At 33.7% G+C, this 19,556-nt stretch overlaps 1 long non-coding RNA gene across 1 annotated transcript; it reads left to right on the forward strand.

Moving 5' to 3' along the window:
* Positions 1-615: 615 nt before the first annotated feature.
* LOC118188127 (uncharacterized) lies at positions 616-19,176 on the forward strand. Its single transcript, XR_015041000.1, has 4 exons — positions 616-765; positions 2,908-3,010; positions 5,153-5,241; positions 19,029-19,176. It is a non-coding gene; the product is annotated as an uncharacterized LOC118188127 (long non-coding RNA).
* The last annotated feature ends 380 nt before the right edge of the window (positions 19,177-19,556 follow it).

Here is a 19,556-nt window from a genome sequence, read left to right on the forward strand (position 1 = left end):
TGCAGAATCGAACAATATTTTCAACGATGGTAAATTATAGTAAGATATTTATTTTATGCAAATACTTTAACATATGACTGACAACAAGTACGTTACTTAATTGGTGTATAATCATGAAAAAATTCGTCTACATTTAAAAAGAAATCTGATTTATATTTTCTAAATATCAAAATTAACTTAAGCAATCTACTTACAAAATTATACGTATATTCAAAACTGTTTCAAATGCACAATATAAGCCCTGTTAAATTTTAAGCCTTAACGCTTACTCTTTCTCTTGATATAGGAGTTTGGCTCTTACCGCTAAAAATTATGAGGAAACAAAACTATTCAGAAACCTTGAAATGGTAATTATACCTTTAAAATAGAATTGCAAGTGTAAGGATTATAATAAATTTATGTTAAAATATCAGTTTAAAAATTTCAGGACAAAACTAATTGCGATTCTTTCTTTATACCTACTTCTTATGACGCACTTCCAGTCTTTGAACATAAATCATCTTTCATTATTTAACAATAGCTATTTTGCTATTTACAATGCATTGACTCATGACTGATTAGTGGTGACACTTCAGCATGGAGCGATAATTCAGAAGAACTCCCATTCTGCCTATATATATAAAACAGCAGATCCAAACATACCAGTTCATCTTTAAGAAGGTAAAAAGTATCCAAAATCGTCAAAAACGAGACATAGGATCATTCAAGATGATGAAGAATCATAGAATTTTATTGGCTCTTTTTATTGGACAAGTTTTGTTCCAGGTAAATTAAATCTATTTCAGTTTTATTGCTATTTCAAGTGTAGGCTAAAGAGAGTAATTAAGAAAAAAAGCATAAATTAAAGATATAATGCAAGTAAATTTAAAAATGCAATGCAAGGCGATAATATTGGGTGGTAACAATTTGAAAAATGATCCAACACCTTTAGTGATTCGACGTAAAATGCCCTTTTAGGACTCTGGGCTAACACCCCTACCCCTTTGGACTGGTAAATAATATACGTATCCTGAAAATGTAATGAAATATATAACGAAAGAAGAGAAGAAAGAAAACGTCGGATTTTTTTTCTTGTGGTTTCAACGCAAGACATAAAATTTGTTTAAATTGGAACGCATTTTGTGGAAGATTAATATTTCATTGAGCGTCAGTAAATTACTCTACTTAATATCCAATATAGTACGTTGTATATTTTAATTTGCTGCAAAAGAAAATTTTCATCTTTTCTAAGCTGGACAAATATGCTTTCTCTCAAGAACGTCGAACCCTGCTACGTTGAAGTAAAGCACTGCTTAAGTTTAGCATTTAGTATTACAACACCAAAAACAAAACAACAACAACAAAAAGAAACGGGAAAGGGAAAAAAGTCTAAAAGGTTTAAGATTTTTATCGTCGTCTGGAAAGGTTTATTTATTTATTTATTTATTTTTTTACGCTCTCCCTGATCTCGCAGTCTACTAGTCTGCTGTTGCACTTTGTCTTTCAGATCCCTCTCCGAAATGGGTTACACTTTTTTTTTTGTTTTTATCTTCTTAGCTTTATTATTAAGCATCGTTTTTTCTTCACACTTATGCAATATACAGTTCAACAGTAAATTCACAAAACATTTAAAGGCAGCATACGTTTAAAGTTCCCGATACAGTGCTAAGTGTTGGCATACATATTTCTATTTTTTCAGTCTTGTCCCAGTTCATCAATGTTCAGTTTTCTTAGAAAGATGGCTTATAAATCTTTTTTTTTTTTTTTTTTGTCTTTTTGTTAACTTTTTGCGTGTTAACTTTATTCATTACATATCACGTTCTTCGCAATTACGCCAAATAAAATTCAACTCAACAGCAAAATAAAAAAAATATTTAAAAACATCATATCTTCGGAATTTCCGATAGATAACCTCACGAGTTGGAGATAAAAGTGTTTTATTCCGTACAGTGTTGCCACTGTTCTCTTTCAAATTGTTGATTTCGTTAATCAGAAATTTATTAAAGTTTTACAAAATATGTAATAAATATAAAAATATATATAACGCCATTCTATGCAAATATTGAATATCTTAATTAGATAGGTGAGGAAATAAATACGTTTTTGTTACTGAAATCAATCCGATTTAAATGTAAGAAACGAATATTTTTAGACCTGCATCCATTACTTTCAAATAGCTTAGTTTGTTAATCTACTACAGACAGGTTCAATCTGAAAGATAAATACATTGCAGAATAGCAACAGACTCGAATGAAAAATGAAACGACGCATTTATAGTGATTCAGCGTAAAATCCCATTTTAAGAATAACAGCCCCTTCTAAATAAAGGGGCGCAAATAGGGGAAAAAGTATAAAATTTTGTAACACAGTTCTTATTCAGCATGTTAAAATTCCTTTCCTCTTTCGACGCAAGCAGTAATCTAAAAATTGTTTAAAAATTCCTTTGAAATATGATTTATTTCACAATTTTTAGGACATTACATATGTCCTAAAAATTAATCCTTAAAAAAAGAGGAAAAATAAGCTGTGTAGGCTTGTCTTGTGATTTTCCTCGTTATTATAAACTTAGGTCATTGTGAAATTTACTAAAATTGCAGAGCAACACGACAGATAGCTTGTATATTCTATTAACCTTGGGATCAATTTAAAATTAAATAAGTATCTTAAAAAGGGCTGGTTTTAAAAGAAAAGTCATTCAGTAAATGGAATGTAGATTTAATTTCCATTCCAATTAGCATTAAACAAAACATGCTCAACAAATCCCATGTGTATTAAATGCTGCTAGGCCTAGCTAAAAGCATTGCGTAGGTGCTAAGCTGCTAATACACATGGTGTGATTTAAAAAGAATGTAATTATTTAATCGTAGTCATGTTAAATAAACAAAAGATATGATCTGAGAATAAAATACATTAAACCCTTTTTTCTAGGTTGTAGCAAGCAAAGAATGCCTGACAAACCTTGATTGTTCAGAAAAACAGTGCTGTGTGTTGAGAGATGGTGCTGCGAAATGTGCAGCTTTGGCGAAAAAAGGTAAGAAGATTTGAGCTCTTGTAATCTAATGTGTCTCGTTTCTTCGAATGGACGCTATGAATTTAATAATAATAAAAAGACAAAGAAAAAGAAGAGCAATAACACTAATGTTTTGAGCGAAATATGTAATTTTCACATAAAATTAGAATGTTACCTCTTTAATTTGGATCGTGACAGGTTTTCCAGTTGAGCATATTCAGCTTGCCTATTTCTTGAAGATATAAATGCTTGGTTCTGTAAACTAAATAACTAATTATTTATTAGTTAAGAGTTTTAGTTATTTATTAATTCTAAGTAACTAATTATTTATTAGTTAATTACGTTACGAGTTTTTAAGAAATAGACGAATTCCCGTATTTATGTTACATATATAATTAAAGTATTCATAAATATACAGCTGCTTATTTAAGTGCCTCATCTGCTTATTTAAGTAGCATTAAAACGATTTACTTTAATAAGAAACTGGATTCCTTAGTAATTGAGAAATACAAGAAATGCGTTTGATGGTTTTCTTTCACATTTAAAATGCCCCTTCTACCTGTTTCATAGCTTGTTAAATGAAAAGGACACATTTTCTAAGATCTCTCTAAGACAAGTCTTGATCTTTATAGCATTTGAAAATATTAAAGAGTATGATAAATACAAAAATTAGATTTTACTAGTTCGTGTCTCACTCAGAATTCTAAATAAATTATTTGAGTCATTTATTTTAAATTCTACATGTTAAGCAAAGTACAATGGTTTATACTACTATATAATTAAAAAAAAAAGGTGTATTTAAAAATTATATTAGTTTTGCCAAATATGAAGATTCTGAGAAAAACGTCTAATTATTTAGTTAAATAAAAAGAGCTTCATAATACTTCACTGTTTTTAAGATTAAAAAAATTAACAGTAATGTGATGATGAATACCGTATTTTTTTCTCCTTAGCTTTCTAACGCGAAGTTCTGAAAATGTTTTAAGTACACGTGATTTTATCCTTCCGCAAGGCGTTCAGAAAGCCAGCTTCCCTAAGTTTTAAAATGGATTCGTCAACGTAATGATTGTTTTCCTCTTACTATTTGATTTGCTTGTGAACTTTTGGAGCATGGGTTCTGTTTGATGGAGCAATAACAGTGAAGAGTTCAAGAAAATGGGAATATCTAATGCTCGTAATGGTTCTGAAGATATTTGCGCATAGAAAGACAAACTCTAGGTGACGAAGCCGATGACAACGGATGACGATGGTAATGACTTCCGAGTTGCAGCAGACTAACACAGGCAGCAGTTCCAGCAGCAGTGTATGATTTGAGGTTTAGGGAGTATCAGTGAACAACAATAGGAGCAGACCAGATTCAAGATACGTGGAAGCAAAAGTCATGATATCTTAATTAGACATTGTACTCTTAATGTTAATATGGACCCTTACTGGGATGAGATTTCTTTTAAATAAATAGTTACAGGTAATTTATTCATGAATATATTTCATTTGTATTTTTGCTGTAAATGTGTCCTTTGAAAATCACGTTATTTGCAAAATTTTCCCCTCTCGATTACCGTACGATAGTATTAATGCCAACTGATATGGACACCACATGGCATCCTTGTACGTCCTATTTAAGTTATACACATTTTTGCTGCACTTCATTTGAATTTATTTCTTCGAATTATTCTAAATTAATTAACGAATCCTTTAAGACGAATTAAAAAAGACATCGAAAATTACGAATTTTGAAATTAAATATCCCGGTCAAATTTCTTCCTCATACAAATGTTATGAAAAGATCAATATTTTAAATGATTGAGTACCAGTTTTTGGGTTTTGTTTCTCCGAAATAAGGAACACAGCAAATCTTGAACATAACTCTATCTCTGTCCATCATAACATAATGAAATTAAGTATTTATTGTTTAAATAAGAACTCTCATAATTTGAAGATTATAATTGCATATTAATTATTTAAATTACAATATAAATATTAATTGTTAAGATTTTCATTTAAATGTTAAATTTAAGGCAGGAACCTTTTACTTTATGATTTTAACTGCATATACATAATTAGAAATTTCTGAAAACATGGATGTATAGACACGAAAATGTCAAACGAAACGAATTGTTCAAGAAAATAATTAAAAAAATAACAACTTCTTTTGTGTTTTAGGTCAAGCATGTAGTCTGATAAGTCTGCCATTAAATATTGAGGAATGCCCTTGCAAAAGTGGTCTTACCTGCCAAGAATCAAACGGAAGGGTAAGAATATAGATTAATTCGTCTCTTCAATTAAAAGTTTGTTTCTAAATTGATGTAAATTTTGTATACTTATCTGTTAAAATTTTTATTATTAATCTTAATCTATTGTACTAACTTAAAATTTGATCTTCATCACGCTAACGTAGATTATTCAAAATAGATATTAAGCTTGCAGAGTTTAATGTATTTTGTTCTCATCCAAATTGCCTAAACTCTTGGTAAAGTGAATTATCGCTTTACGTAATAGCGTAAAGTCTGCGCGTAGAATGCCTTTTATTAAAACTAAATAAGACGAGAAATCATACCTTGTGCTTACAACTCAGCCAACCACTTCTGGCGGGATAACTTATGTTAAAAGTAAGTCAAATTATCAGGGTCAATGTTCCTTCTAACCTTCTTCGGGAACATACAAGGACCTGACTCGGAACAGAGAGCTTACTAAAGCTATGTTCACTAATTGTGGTAAGTAGACAGGATACAGACGAAGGGTATACAAAACCCTTTATTTTTCTCTATATACAATAACTTCCGTACTTCGGAATACACTGACCCGCCACTTGGGGTCTAAAGTAAAAATATAAAAATAAAACTAAACTCTAATTTAACTTTAGAATAATACACGTGGAAGATTGGCCTTATAATAACAGGAAGCGTATGTAGCACAGAGACTGTGAACACTACAATACGTTTAATTTATCAAGAGGATTAAAACCTCTGGCCTGGAAGGCAAACAGCAACTGCGTAACTTCTAAGGTAAGCGGCCTGCTTTGACTCACTGCTTCCTCTCTCTCGCTTGGCAAAAGGCCACAACTTAAATACTTGGCGTTCGCCAGACAAACTTTGCATAAAAACCTTCACGCTTATAATTCTGGCCGAAAGTAGAAAATAAGAAGTGATAGTAAAGATTTAAAATAAAATAAACGTTAGTAAAACTTAAGATCCTTACATACTTCCCGCCAGAGTTAATTAGTTTGAAACTGAGGTCTAAAACGACCTTGTTGAAAACTTTTAGCTCTAGAATCTAACGCGAGGCCAATCTTTTACAAACATAACTTCGCTAGAAACTAGAAATTTAAAAGAAAGAAATTTGTTACAATAGCAGCTCCCAGGATACAAAATTTTTTTTTTCATCTGTACTGCATCTAAACAGGAGCTTTTATTCAATTCTGGTTCCTTCCAGAGATCTGGAAGGAAAACTAGTTTAATGAAATGTTACACAATGAAATGGCAAGTAACATATACAATTATACTTCTCTTAACATTCTTATTTCATTCATGACTATTTTAATTATCTCTCCCCGTGCTCTCTGACATGTGTTGTAAAAGAACACCAAACACGAATGTGTTTCTGTCTACGTGTGCCACACTTCCTCCTACAATCAAAACACTAACCTGTTAAAATTCAACATAACGAGACCTCTTAACACACCCTAATTTCAACTCTAAACCCTGAGGTACTATTCTAAAAGTGGCTAACTCTAAAGTGTAGCGTCAGAGAGCCTAACTACATCATTCAACCTTTAACACATATTCGCCATGATTTAGTCTTTACAGTCACACGAATAACAAATTTTTAACATTACTTTCACTTTTACCATATCACGGTATTTCTTAACATTTAAAATAACAGTTCACATTGTATATAAGAACATATCAACATGCTGTTAATTTTACACATTTGAAAACATACATTAGTAGTACCTTGTTAACTTCTATTCTTTTCAAAGCAAGTGCCAATTCTTTCTACATTGAAATAATACATTTCAAAAAGTCTTTCAGACTAAAACTTCTCTCTTGCTAGAATGTTTTAAATAAAATTTATACAATAACTTTTTACAATATTTAAGTCTTTACACAACGCTATTATACATCAACTTTAGTTTTACGCGCGAGTAATTGAAAAACATAATAAGAAAATCGGTCACAACTCATTTCTCGCCCTTTTGGCGATAAAGGTAGACCTCGCATGAGGTAAAACTTCTTGAAATCTGCCACTTGCAGTAAGAATGAAAGATTAACTTAAGTTTGCAAAGTAACATAAAATTTTACTTATCTTTGTAATATTCGGACATCCTTTTCTGGGCCCAGTCTTTAAAGGTACTGCAGATAGTAGTTTGATTTATCCTCCTTCTTGTACGGGCTCGCCCTTCAGTGCTTTCCTCTGGAAGCTTCCTTTTTTCACCAGTTCGACCACCCTTGGATATCTTCTTTTTCTCCTCCGCTTGTGGTCTTGGCCGTTTGATGGCAGCTGGTCTTGGCGGAACCGGGAAACTTCTGTCGTGTTCCTGCTTGGACCTCGTTGTTGGCCGTTCAAATTTTCCTTGTAACTTTTCCTCCGCCGCTGATGGCCCTTCCGCAGTTTGGCGACTTTTGCTGCGGAGAGTTCTGTCGGATGAGTAGATCTTCCGTTTTAAAGCCGGGTTATAGTTGCCGTCATTTCTCCTGGTTCTCTTCACATACGTCGTCCTTCTCCCTTCTTCATTCTGGGGCTGTTCGTGAACTCTCTTTTCTGGACGGTGGAACGGCTTCTTTTTCTTGTTACCTTCAATTTTTCCGCGGGGCAATTTTCTTTTCACTTGCTTCTGTCTCTCATTGGCTTGCCCTTGTACTTGTCGTTTTTCCACCTCTGGAGCTTGTTCCTGCGGTGTCTGCCGTGCCGGATCCTGCAAAAGATCTGAAAAGATTTGCATTTTATTACGATCGAAGTAGGGCTTGATTTGATCAATGTTTGCGGAACAGGTTTCACCATTTCTGGCTTTTAACACTACAACAGCGTGAGTTATTTTTTCTATAACATATGGTCCTTCAAATCGTGGAAAAAATTTGGCAGTTTTATCTCCTGGTGCTGAAGAAAGTGAATGCTTAATTTTTAAAACTTCATCCCCTACTTTATAAGTTACTCCCCGTCGTTTCAAATCATAATATAGCTTCTGTTTTCTTTGTGCTACTTCCGTATTCTTTTTTGCTTCTTTTATTAGTTTTTCTATATCACCCATTTTAAATTCTGGGGCTCTTTGTTGCACATAAAATAATTTATCTAACGGTGTTATAATCTTTCTGCCTAGAAATAACTCAGCAGGAGTTTTGCCCGTTGTATCATGTTTTGCGGTCCTAAGGGCGAAAGCAAATTCATTGACATAGTTCTCCCAGCTTTTATGAAAATTTTTAACATAACTACGGATAATTTTCACTATATTTCTATTGACCCGTTCCGCTATATTTGATTGCGGCCGATACGGGACCATTTTTAAATGACGTATGCTCAGTTTTTGGCACATGTCTTCAAATATATTACTTACAAATTGAGGACCATTATCCGATATAACTTTTAGGGGCGCCCCGTATTTTAAAATATATTTATTTAAAATAGAATCAGTAACTAATTTCGCGGAGGCTCGTTTTAAGGGAACAATTTCGGTCCATTTACTAAAATGATCAACCATAACAAGGAGATAGCGACATTTATTTAACTGACTTTTTGGGAAAGGGCCCAATAAATCGATGCCAATTATTTCATTTGGAAATTCGGATTTAATACTATTTAGAAACCCGGCCGGGCGGAAATTAATATAATTAACTGCTTGACATGTTGGGCAGGACTGGACATACGCCCTTGTTAACTTTTGCAGTTCAGGAAAGTAGACTGCCTCGCGTACGCGTTGGATAGTTTTTCGAATACCAGCATGAGAAGCTAAAGGGCTGTCATGGAGCTCCTGCAGGATATTTAATCTAAGACTAGCTGGGATAACATGTCGAAATTCGTTGTTGGAATTCGTAGTTTTTGTATAAAATAATAGACCATCTATTAGTTCGTAATGGGCCGCCCAATTTCTTATCGCCACAATATCTTGGTGGCTAAAATTTTCAGGATCCTTCAAATACTCATAAATGCTTCCAAACTCAGGATCCTTACCCAGTTCGGTTATTACAGTTTCTAGGGAATTTATTGTACATGCTGTAAGCATTGCCATCTTTACGGTATTGCCTTGTTCGTCTATTTTAATCCTTGATAGGGCATCTGCTACGATATTTTCCTTTCCAGGGGTATGCTTGATTACCAGATTATATTCTTGCAGCTTGAGTGCCCATCTTATTAACCTTGGGGATAAATTTTTCCCTGAGTACAATCTAGTTACTGCCGCATGATCAGAATACACTGTTATTGGCGCCCTTCCAAAATAGACTCGGAACTTTTGCACTGCTAACAGAACTGCAAGTGCCTCTCTCTCGGTCGCAGAATAGTTTCTTTGTGTTTGATTTAAAGTTCGACTAAAAAATGCCACGGGCTGCTGATTTTGCGAAAGTACCGCTCCTACCGCATAATCCGAAGCATCCGCTGAAATTTCTAAATTCTCATCCTTTTCAGGAAATTTCAACACAGGGGCTTGCGTTAATGCTTGTTTTAATTTTTCGAAAGCACTATTGGCTTCGGCCGTCCACGAGAATCTTGCCTTTTTCCTTTTTAATTTTAACAATGGTTCAGCAACAGCTGCAAAATTTTTTATAAAGGACCTATAATATGAACAAAGTCCTAGAAAAGAAGAGAGCTTCTTTGCCGTGTTTGGAGTCGGATACTTTTGTACAGCGATTATTTTTGATTCATCTGTCTCGATCCCTCTTTGAGATATTTTGTAACCTAAATATTTTAATTCAGGGACTGCAAATTTGCACTTTTCGACATTAACTTTTAGACCGGCCTCATTTAATAAAGGAAACACCTGTCTTAAATCCTGTACATGTTGGTCGAGATTATCACTAGTAATAATGATATCGTCTAAATAGATAAATGTGGACTTTCCAAGAACAGGTCTTAACACAATGTCCATGCATCGCTGAAATGTTGCCGGGGCCCCTGAAAGGCCAAACGGCATACGCAAAAATGCATAAGTGCCAGACTTGGTTATAAAAGCAGTCTTGGGCACGTCCTCAGGCCTCACCCCTATTTGAAAATAACCAGTCGTTAAGTCTAAAGTCGTCATAAATTTGGTTGATTTTATGTTCCTTAAAATTTCTTCTATGATCGGTAACGGATATACCGGATATTTCGTTATGGAATTTAATTACGTTAATCAATAGCGAATCTCCACCTTGTTGGATGCTCCAAAGGATAGTCATTATTTTTCTTACATAAAACCACCGGGCTAGCATAACTACTTGAGATGGGCGTTATGATCTTTTTACGTAGCATATCGGTAATATGCCATTCTATAATTTTTTCCTTATTCTTATCATACCGGTATGGTTTTTGGCGAACTGGCATTGCATCTCCGGTGTCAATACTATGGTTAGTAACCTGAGTAAATCCTGGAATATCACTAAATAACGAAGCAAATTCACTTACCACTTGTCGGATTCTATCTTGCTCGTCATTAGGCAGGTGGTCAAGTTTTAACATCTGCGGTTCAGCGTTTTCAGTACGAACTGGTTTCATTGTCAGCTTAAGGGACGCTTCATTAAAATCCAGCGTAGCTTGGGCTTCTGAAAGAAAATCTATTCCTAAAATTAAATGTGCTTGCAGATTCTTTACTATAAAAAACATCACCTTTATTTGTTCGTCCTTGATACGGATATACAAAGGTACTTTACCTACGCACTTACATTTTTCGCCTTGCGCCGCTAACACTATCGTATTATCCGCATTATATATGCGGTATTTGCGAAAATACTTCCTAAAAAACTCTTCTGCCACACAGGAACACTGCGCGCCGGTATCCAGGAGTGCGGTGGCTGGGATATTATTCACCAAGACTTCAATCTTCGGAAGAGTCAAATTTTTCACCATTACTGTATTTAACTTGTAGGAAGAGGGGTTTTCGTGGCCTTCGGATTTCCGCACCCTCTCGTCAGCAGAAATCCGTTTTAGTTTAAATTATTTTTCCTTTCCGTGCTTTCCTTCTTTTTCCCCTGGCCTTGAGACTTTTTTCCTGGGTTGCTATTGAACTGTCGACGTTCGCCGGCTGTTTTTGAATGCTCAGGTTTCCTTGCCCACTGATTCGCTTTGACTCCGTAGCCGTGTGTTTGAGTTTGCTGTAGTCTTGGCGTACCAAATTGGTTTCGCTGTTGATATTGGCGTCTTCTTTCGACGTCCGCCGTTCTTCTACTTTCAAACTGGATTGCTAGCTCAAATAACTTTTCCAGTGTAGTCGGATTTCTTAATTCAATAAAGTCTTGCACTTGGGGCAGTAACCTCGGCAAAATCACTTGTATTATTTCAGGATCCGGATGGTTTCCATACAAGAGCTTGAAAACGTGAATTTTTCTTAAAAAAAAGCTCGAGAGGTTTTCGATTCTTTGTTGATATATACTGAAAAGTTCCGTTTCTAATTTCGCACGATCCCTTACAACAGTGAAGGCTTTTAGTAGGGCAGTCTTGAAATTTTCGTAAGTATAGGTGGGACTTCCTGCTTGACCCAAGAGACTTCTGCCTATACATTTGAACCAGTTAAGCGCTTGGCCCCTCAAAGCGCTGGTAGCTAAGGTAACTTTTTAAAACTCGTGCACGGGGTAGAGCATGAAGTGGTCATCCAATTTTTCCAAAAAACTGGTTACCGGTGAGTTTCCGTTAAATGTTGCTTCTGGTTTCATCGAAGCGCGCATGGTTTGGACGATGTAACCAAATCCTTCCAGGGCGGCAGCTGGCATTTCTGGATTCTGAGCCGTTTCTGCAGGCAGCACAGGTTCTTCTTGAAACTCGGCCATGGTTATTCTTCTTCGTTGGCCGGCACTATCAGGGTCAATGTTCCTTCTAACCTTCTTCGGGAACATACAAGGACCTGACTCGGAACAGAGAGCTTACTAAAGCTATGTTCACTAATTGTGGTAAGTAGACAGGATACAGACGAAGGGTATACAAAACCCTTTATTTTTCTCTATATACAATAACTTCCGTACTTTGGAATACACTGACCCGCCACTTGGGGTCTAACGTAAAAGTATAAAAATAAAACTAAACTCTAATTTAACTTTAGAATAATACACGTGGAAGATTGGCCTTATAATAACAGGAAGCGTATGTAGCACAGAGACTGTGAACACTACAATACGTTTAATTTATCAAGAGGATTAAAACCTCTGGCCTGGAAGGCAAACAGCAACTGCGTAACTTCTAAGGTAAGCGGCCTGCTTTGACTCACTGTTTCCTCTCTCTCGCTTGGCAAAAGGCCACACTTAAATACTTGGCGTTCGCCAGACAAACTTTGCATAAAAACCTTCACGCTTATAATTCTGGCCGGAAGTAGAAAATAAGAAGTGATAGTAAAGATTTAAAATAAAATAAACGTTAGTAAAACTTAAGATCCTTACAAAATGTGAAATTTAAATTCATATAAACTAGTTGCCGAAGGCTGCACAATGACTTTAAGTCGAAGTTGTCTCAAAACTTAACTGTCGCTTAATTCAGCTATGAGCAAGGCCTTCAAGAATAAGACGAGAACTCTTATCTTAGATAGTGACCTAGTAACGTGGCAACCTTAGGCAAAACACGCTGTGTCTTACAATCTCAAACTATAACCTTAAATCTGCATACTGGTGGGAAAACTGATAGAGAGAAGTGACAGTACAGATTCAAAACGTAAAATAATTGATTAATTGATATAAAGGAACCTCACAAGTTTCAAGGTTTGAGTGTATTAATGTTAGCAATACAGTACACTCCCGATTATCCGCGGAATTGTGTGGCGCGGCCGCCGCGGATAACAAAAATCGCGGATGATCCGAAAAAAAGCTAAAAATGGGTATAGGAAAAGAAAAAAACAGTCATTCCAACTTTGAAAAATCGTTTTATATACAATAAAACGTAAAATAAACAGCAGAAAATGTTTAACTAACGCTTAATATTTTAGTATGCCACTCAAAACTAACTTAAAATGCATTTTGTTAATAAAAACATAAAAGTGCTTTGTATACTTACGAGAGGCGTCAAGGATGCACAGAAAAATTAATACATATGTACTGTTTTAATACTGTAATGTATTATGTAATTACAAAAACATAACTGTAAAACTACACCTTTTTGAAGAAATCAGTCATCTGTGTTTGTTTCTTGCTTTGGAAGCATTTTCTCTTGATCCGAGATTGCATTTTTTGCAGCATAAGTTCTCGGCCAACTCCGTGTCGTCTTGTTCTTCCAAATAGCTCAGCAATCCGTCGACTTATCGCAAAGTCGCTTCTGAGTCTTCCGCATCTGCACAGTGGGCTCTTCTTCGCCTTCACTTCGCTGTCCTTCATTCTCGGTCTCTCCCCTTGCTTTCGTCATAATTTCGCCATCTGTCAAGCGTTCGAAGCCAGGTTCGTTGACGTCACACTCCAACCACTCGTTAATGTTTTTAGCATCGATATTCTCACCACCCGGAACTGTTTTCACCATATCGGCAAGAGTTGCCGTGGGCGTGTCTACATCTTCATTCTCTTCTTCACAACTCAAAGGGGTTACGTTGTTGTTGGCTTCAACATTACACATGAGTTTTCTCCATGATTTTATGAGGGTTGACGGTTTCACTGAATCCCCTGCAGATGCAATATCGTAGATGCTGTCCAAGATAGCATAGTGTTTTCAAAACTCTTTCAGATCATAACCTTCTTCAATTTTGGTCATTAGCAGCTTGATTCCGTATGTTCTCTTCATTGTTGCAATGACTCCTTGTTCCATGGGTTGGATTAGCACAGTAACGTTTGGGGGGGGGGAGAAACGTTGCAAAAATTTGTCCATCAGAAGACTTTAGCACGCTTGTTGCTGGGTGAGAAGGTGCGTTGTCGATCAATAGCCAAGCTTTTTCAGGCAGGTTTTTCGATTTAGGATGTTTACGCACTTGAAGAACAAAGATGTTTTCGAACCGTTCTTGAAAAATGTTTCGGTTCATACATTCTTCTTTTTTTGTGGCTAAAGTAATCAACGGGCAAATTTTCTATCTTTGTGCCTTTGAAAGATCTCTGTTTTTTGACTTTCCAATGACAACAAGTCTAAGTTTATGTCCACCGGTAGCGTTACTGCAAGACATGATAGTGATCCTTTACTTGATGCTTTTATGACCCGCCGCTTTACTTTCATTTTCAAATGCTAAATTGCGAGTGGGAAGACATTTCCACAAAAGTTCCGATTCTTCCGCATTGTAAATTTGTTCAAACGATAGCTCTTCTTTTAAAACAAATTCTTCAAATTCATGGTGGAAATCGGTTCAAATTCATAGTGTTGGTCACCACTAAGTTTCTCCCCATGAAGTCCAATTTCTAGAATTCCATGTCGCTGCTTAAAACGAGTCAACCAGCCAGAAGACACATCAAAATTTTCTTTCAGGCCTAACAACTGAAAAAAGGTTTTTGCCTTCGCCGCAATGATAGGACCATTTACAGGAGTACCCTCTTTTCGAACTTGAGCTAACCACTCTGTCAATGCTGTGTCTAGCTCATCAAAGGTAGAATCCTTCATAGGTTTTCACGTTTTCATTGCGGAAGCACTGTCCGACACTGATGCATAGTTCACCAATTTGTCTTTTTGCTTTAGAATGTCACGCACTGTTGTTTCCGCGATTCCGTAATCCAGTTCCATCTGCTGCCTTGTAACGCTGTTTGCTACTTTGGAAATTAATTCTAGTTTTTGCGCAATTCGTCAACACAACCTTCTTTCGTTTTCCTGACATTTTAAATTGGTAACGAAAAACACAAAACCGAAAAGCACAAGCATTGAGCACAGTAAAAGATAAGAAATTAACTCGGACCGGTTCGCAAGGGGACGTGTCAGTAAGATTAAGACGAGAGAGAGCGGTGGAGCGGGCTCTGCAAGGGTGAGTAAGAAATCACTTACTCATCAGAGGGGCCGAGGGGAAGGTTCCGAGAAGGCCTGGGATATTTTTGCAATAAATAAGCCCGATGTCAGCAAATTTAAAGTTTCGCTCAGTTTTGTGAACATTTTTATTTTCTTTGCTTTACGCTTGTTAAAAAAAAAAAAAAACTTTGTGCGGCAGGCGCGGATAATCGAGAGTCTACTGGTTAAATTATGCAGTTTAGCTCTTTTACAGACTAAGAGGATTTAATCATCATGGTTGCATGTAGCTGAAGCATGAAGGTTAATTGCATCTATTAATACTTTGTGCTATACTCATCATACATCAGTTATGGCTTAGTAATTGTCGTTCTTTAGCAATAATCATATAGATTATGTCTGCAGTAAAACATCTTCATGTAATGAACATCAACAAATTTTCAGTACAAATTATTAATACGAGTCCATCAAGCAAGATATTGAAGAGACATTTACAAGACATTTAAAGTCTTAAACCTACAACATCGAAGAAAGCTTTTGCTTTTTAAAAAAATTATAAAAGATTATAAAATTTTTTAAGGAAACGGGATTCGATGTCAAATATGTATTATATGAAAGTTAAAAAATCTTTAAATAAATGCAAATAAAAAAATAGATAAATAAAATAAAAATAAAAGTTAAAAAATGTAAAATCCATAAAACTGAAGTTATGAATTACATATATCACGAATTAAAAGCATTTAAATTAATGTGGTCAAGAAGTACAAAATCATTGAGAACTGCATTTGTTGCTTTAAAATTGTTTACTTCATTAATAACAGCAAAACTGAATTTTAAAATAAAATTAAAAAACTTTTTCATACAGTAAGCTTTTATTTAAAATGGATATGATAACAAGTGCATTAAAAAGAAAGAAATAACATATCACAATAGTTTAATGGAAATAATAGATTAAATAAATCGATGTATAGAATTCATCAACAGATTTATATCGCGTATAATAAAAACCTGGGGTACCCATGATAAATTAAATAAGATAATGGCATGTATATTTGAGAATGCAATTAAATTAATAGATTTCATTATTTAGGTGCCTCACGCTATTGTTATTTGCGATATAAATCCGTAGAAGAATTCTGTAAATAGAAATATCAAATCCATTATTCTAATTAAATTATATGATAGATTATTTTTCTCCTTTTATTGCATTCATTATAATACCAATTTTAAATAAAAGCCTACTGTATTTCTTAATTGTATTTTATTTTCTGTTTCTGAGGCTCAGTTATAATTCAATAAAGAAATTTTTAGTCATCATTAAGACGTAAGCAATAAATTGTAAGAAAATTATGAAATAAAAGAAAATAACTGAATGTCATTAAAGGAATGAAAAAAAAAGTCGCTTTGAATATATTAGTTTCGGAAACTGGAATAATAACAATCAAGTACACCGAGCATTGTACTTGAAATTTAAATGAAAAAATTAATATTTCCAATTTGTCATGGCAAACCGAAAAGAAGTTTTTCCACGAAACGCTTTTCTTCTCCTGCCTAATTCAGACAGCAATACAATTAAAAAAAAAAAGAAAAAGAAAGAAAGAAACACATCTCTCAATTAATATTCATTTAATCATCTTTGTTTTAAAAGAGGCGAAAAATTTGTTTTACAGTCTGTGAAACTTTCAAAACTTTATATCCGATACAATTTTAGATACTAACATTTTAATATCATAAACGTTAAATAGTCTAAAAAGTAGAACGATTTTAAAAAATTCGCCAAAAATTCAGATATTTAAATTGCAATTTTCATGCCAGTTTCTTTCCGCTTTGTTCAATAGTGCTAGCAGTAAAAATCTGATATACTTATCGTGTTCGCGAAACGAAGATATGTGCGAAGTATTATTTAAAAATTAAACTAAAATATCCGATCCTATTCGAATTTCGAAAAAAAAAAAAAAAAAAAAAATGCTTCACCGCATTGCTTTATCTTTGATAAACAGTGTGCATACAGATTTGAATCTCGATGGGTTATTCAAAGTTGTAGGCGCACATGCTCGGATGGAGGACTGTATGCTCTAAATTTGGTAGCTCTAGGTGCTGCCGTTTTTCCACAATGCAAGAAACAAATATGCATACATGCATACAGATCCTTCATTATCTGTATGTGGAGATTGCTATTTTAATAATTTTTAGTTTTTTTTACTTCTCTATAGTTATCTTCATGTGTTTTAATTATTTTAAAATTATCCCTTTTAACTTTTTTTTCTTGATCATCAGTCACATACTGTTATTAGCAATAAAGTCATAATGTCATCAACGTCGTAGTTAAACTACATCGTAGTTTAAACGCATAAGGAAAATTAAAGAAATCTGATGTGGACAACACACGACTTCCTTGTATTTCATATTAAATTTACACAGTTTTTGCTGCACTTGATTTTGTAACTTAATTAACCGATTCCTGAAGGCAATTTGAAAACTGAAAATTTTGAAATTAAATATCCCTTTCAATTTTTGTCGAACTTCTTATAATTTTATTTTTTGATTATGTGTTATAACTTTATTTTACTTTTGAAAACCAGGAGACAGCAATAAATGCACAATTTTGTTATTTGTCCAAAATTAATATATTTTTTTTAAATTTGACATTGCAAAACGTGAATATTTCCGTCAGTGTAATAAGTGTTTTAAATGAATCGTCATTTAAAACACTTCTGTAACTGAAGTATATGACTACGACCAACGATTGTAAAAATAAAGCTTAAAAATAAAAGTCATATTTTTAAGCCACTCAGCTTAAAAATAGGACTTTTACGCTGAGGGGGTATATATATATATATATATATATATACACGTTTAGTACTGCCGATTGCAATAAAAAAAAAGGGAGGGACACTACTAAGGGTTATAGCAGTCGCATATACAAAATTTCAACGTTTTACGGCTAATAGTTTTTCAATTATGCGAGATACAAACATACGTACGTACAAACGTCAGAAAAAAAAATACTTTGGAATTCTTTTTAAATCCCTTTTGCTATCCGTTTTGAAGAGAAACCTCTCTTTTTTTCTTCCGTATGTATAGTCGTCACGAAAAAAAAAAAAAAAAAAAAAAAGGATTCTGAAATGGTCAAAATGGATATTCCCATTGAAAGATGATACCCAAATTTTTCGCGATTATAATGCTTTATTTACTTTCTGGGAGGAAGTAAAAAGAGGCTCAATAACAATTTTTTGGAACTCGTTCGTTGATTCTAAACCATTCAATTTATGTGTATATGCATCGTGAAGAGCAAAAATATCTTACGGCTTTAGAAATGATAGTAAAAGACTAGATTTTTTAAAATACACTGTGGTGTTGTACATGTAAATGACATAGATTTTTCATTATATTATTTCAATAAAACCAAGGCTTAATTCTTATTTCTTTCCATTTAAATAATTAAATTTCTCAGCTCAAATTTCGAATATTTAAATGTTAAATTTCAATGTCTATATAAAATGTATTATATGCTTTTTTATCTTAAAAGCATTCCATTTTTAAAAGTCTTTTATTAAATAAAAGTGTTTTCTGTCTTCATTTATGACTAAATTAAATGTGTCAGGTTTCTCAGATTCATCTGAGAATTCTTTTTTCAACATAACGAAGACTTCAATCGTAGTGTGATATAAATTTAAATGTTGAAAAGAATCTTTAAGTAAAAATTTAATATGACATTCTTTCTGAAAATTTAAGCTGTAGCGTTAAGGAAAAATTAATTCAAGAACTAAGGCTCAAAGCAATGCATAAATATTGAGGGGAAATAAATTATTAATGCATGTGATCATTATCTACCTTTACCATTAGTTTGTGTCTAAACATGCGACCCAAAGCGCCGAATTAGAATAATTTGTGCCTTATTAATATAAAATTTCTATACATGTGTATTAGAAATTAAACTAATCCAATAAAGAATCATCAAATTATTTATTATAAATAATTTAAATCAAATTATTATGCGTCTTTCATTCATGTTGTCTTCTTTCTGCAGCTTACTTGTGCAAAAGCATGAAGAGAAAATCCTGACACTGAAATATTCTTATTCCTTGTTATGTTGCCGAACCTTTCTTCCTAAAACTTCGTCATATTACGAACTTGTATGTCAAAACTGCAATAAAAATGTTTATTCAGCTGCAAAATGTTTCATGTGTATAATAATCCTTTCGATGTGTATTTCTGTTTGTTTTAATTTTCTGAGTGCATTAATTTAAGAAATATGTCAAAAGCTAGCTTTTGTTTAAACATAGCTTACACATAGCTATGTTTAGTAAAGAGCCGAGAATTAAATTGAAGTATACAGATATAATTTTATTTATGTTAATAACTGTTTTTTATTGAAAAATCTCAATATTTTATTAATTTTCTATTAAATGTAATTAATAGAGATTTTGACCTTCCACTGACAATGTTGTTATATTTAAAATCAAATAAATCAATAAATAATAAAATTGCAGTATCTGTAAAAACTACTAATCAAAAGAAGTTCCTAAGATTTTTAACGTAATTTTGATGATAAACT

This window comes from Stegodyphus dumicola, chromosome 5 (genome assembly GCF_044657685.1).
Source record: "Stegodyphus dumicola isolate Sdum_Otavi_A_Nest chromosome 5, ASM4465768v1".
NCBI classification, from domain to species: Eukaryota; Metazoa; Arthropoda; class Arachnida; order Araneae; family Eresidae; genus Stegodyphus; species Stegodyphus dumicola.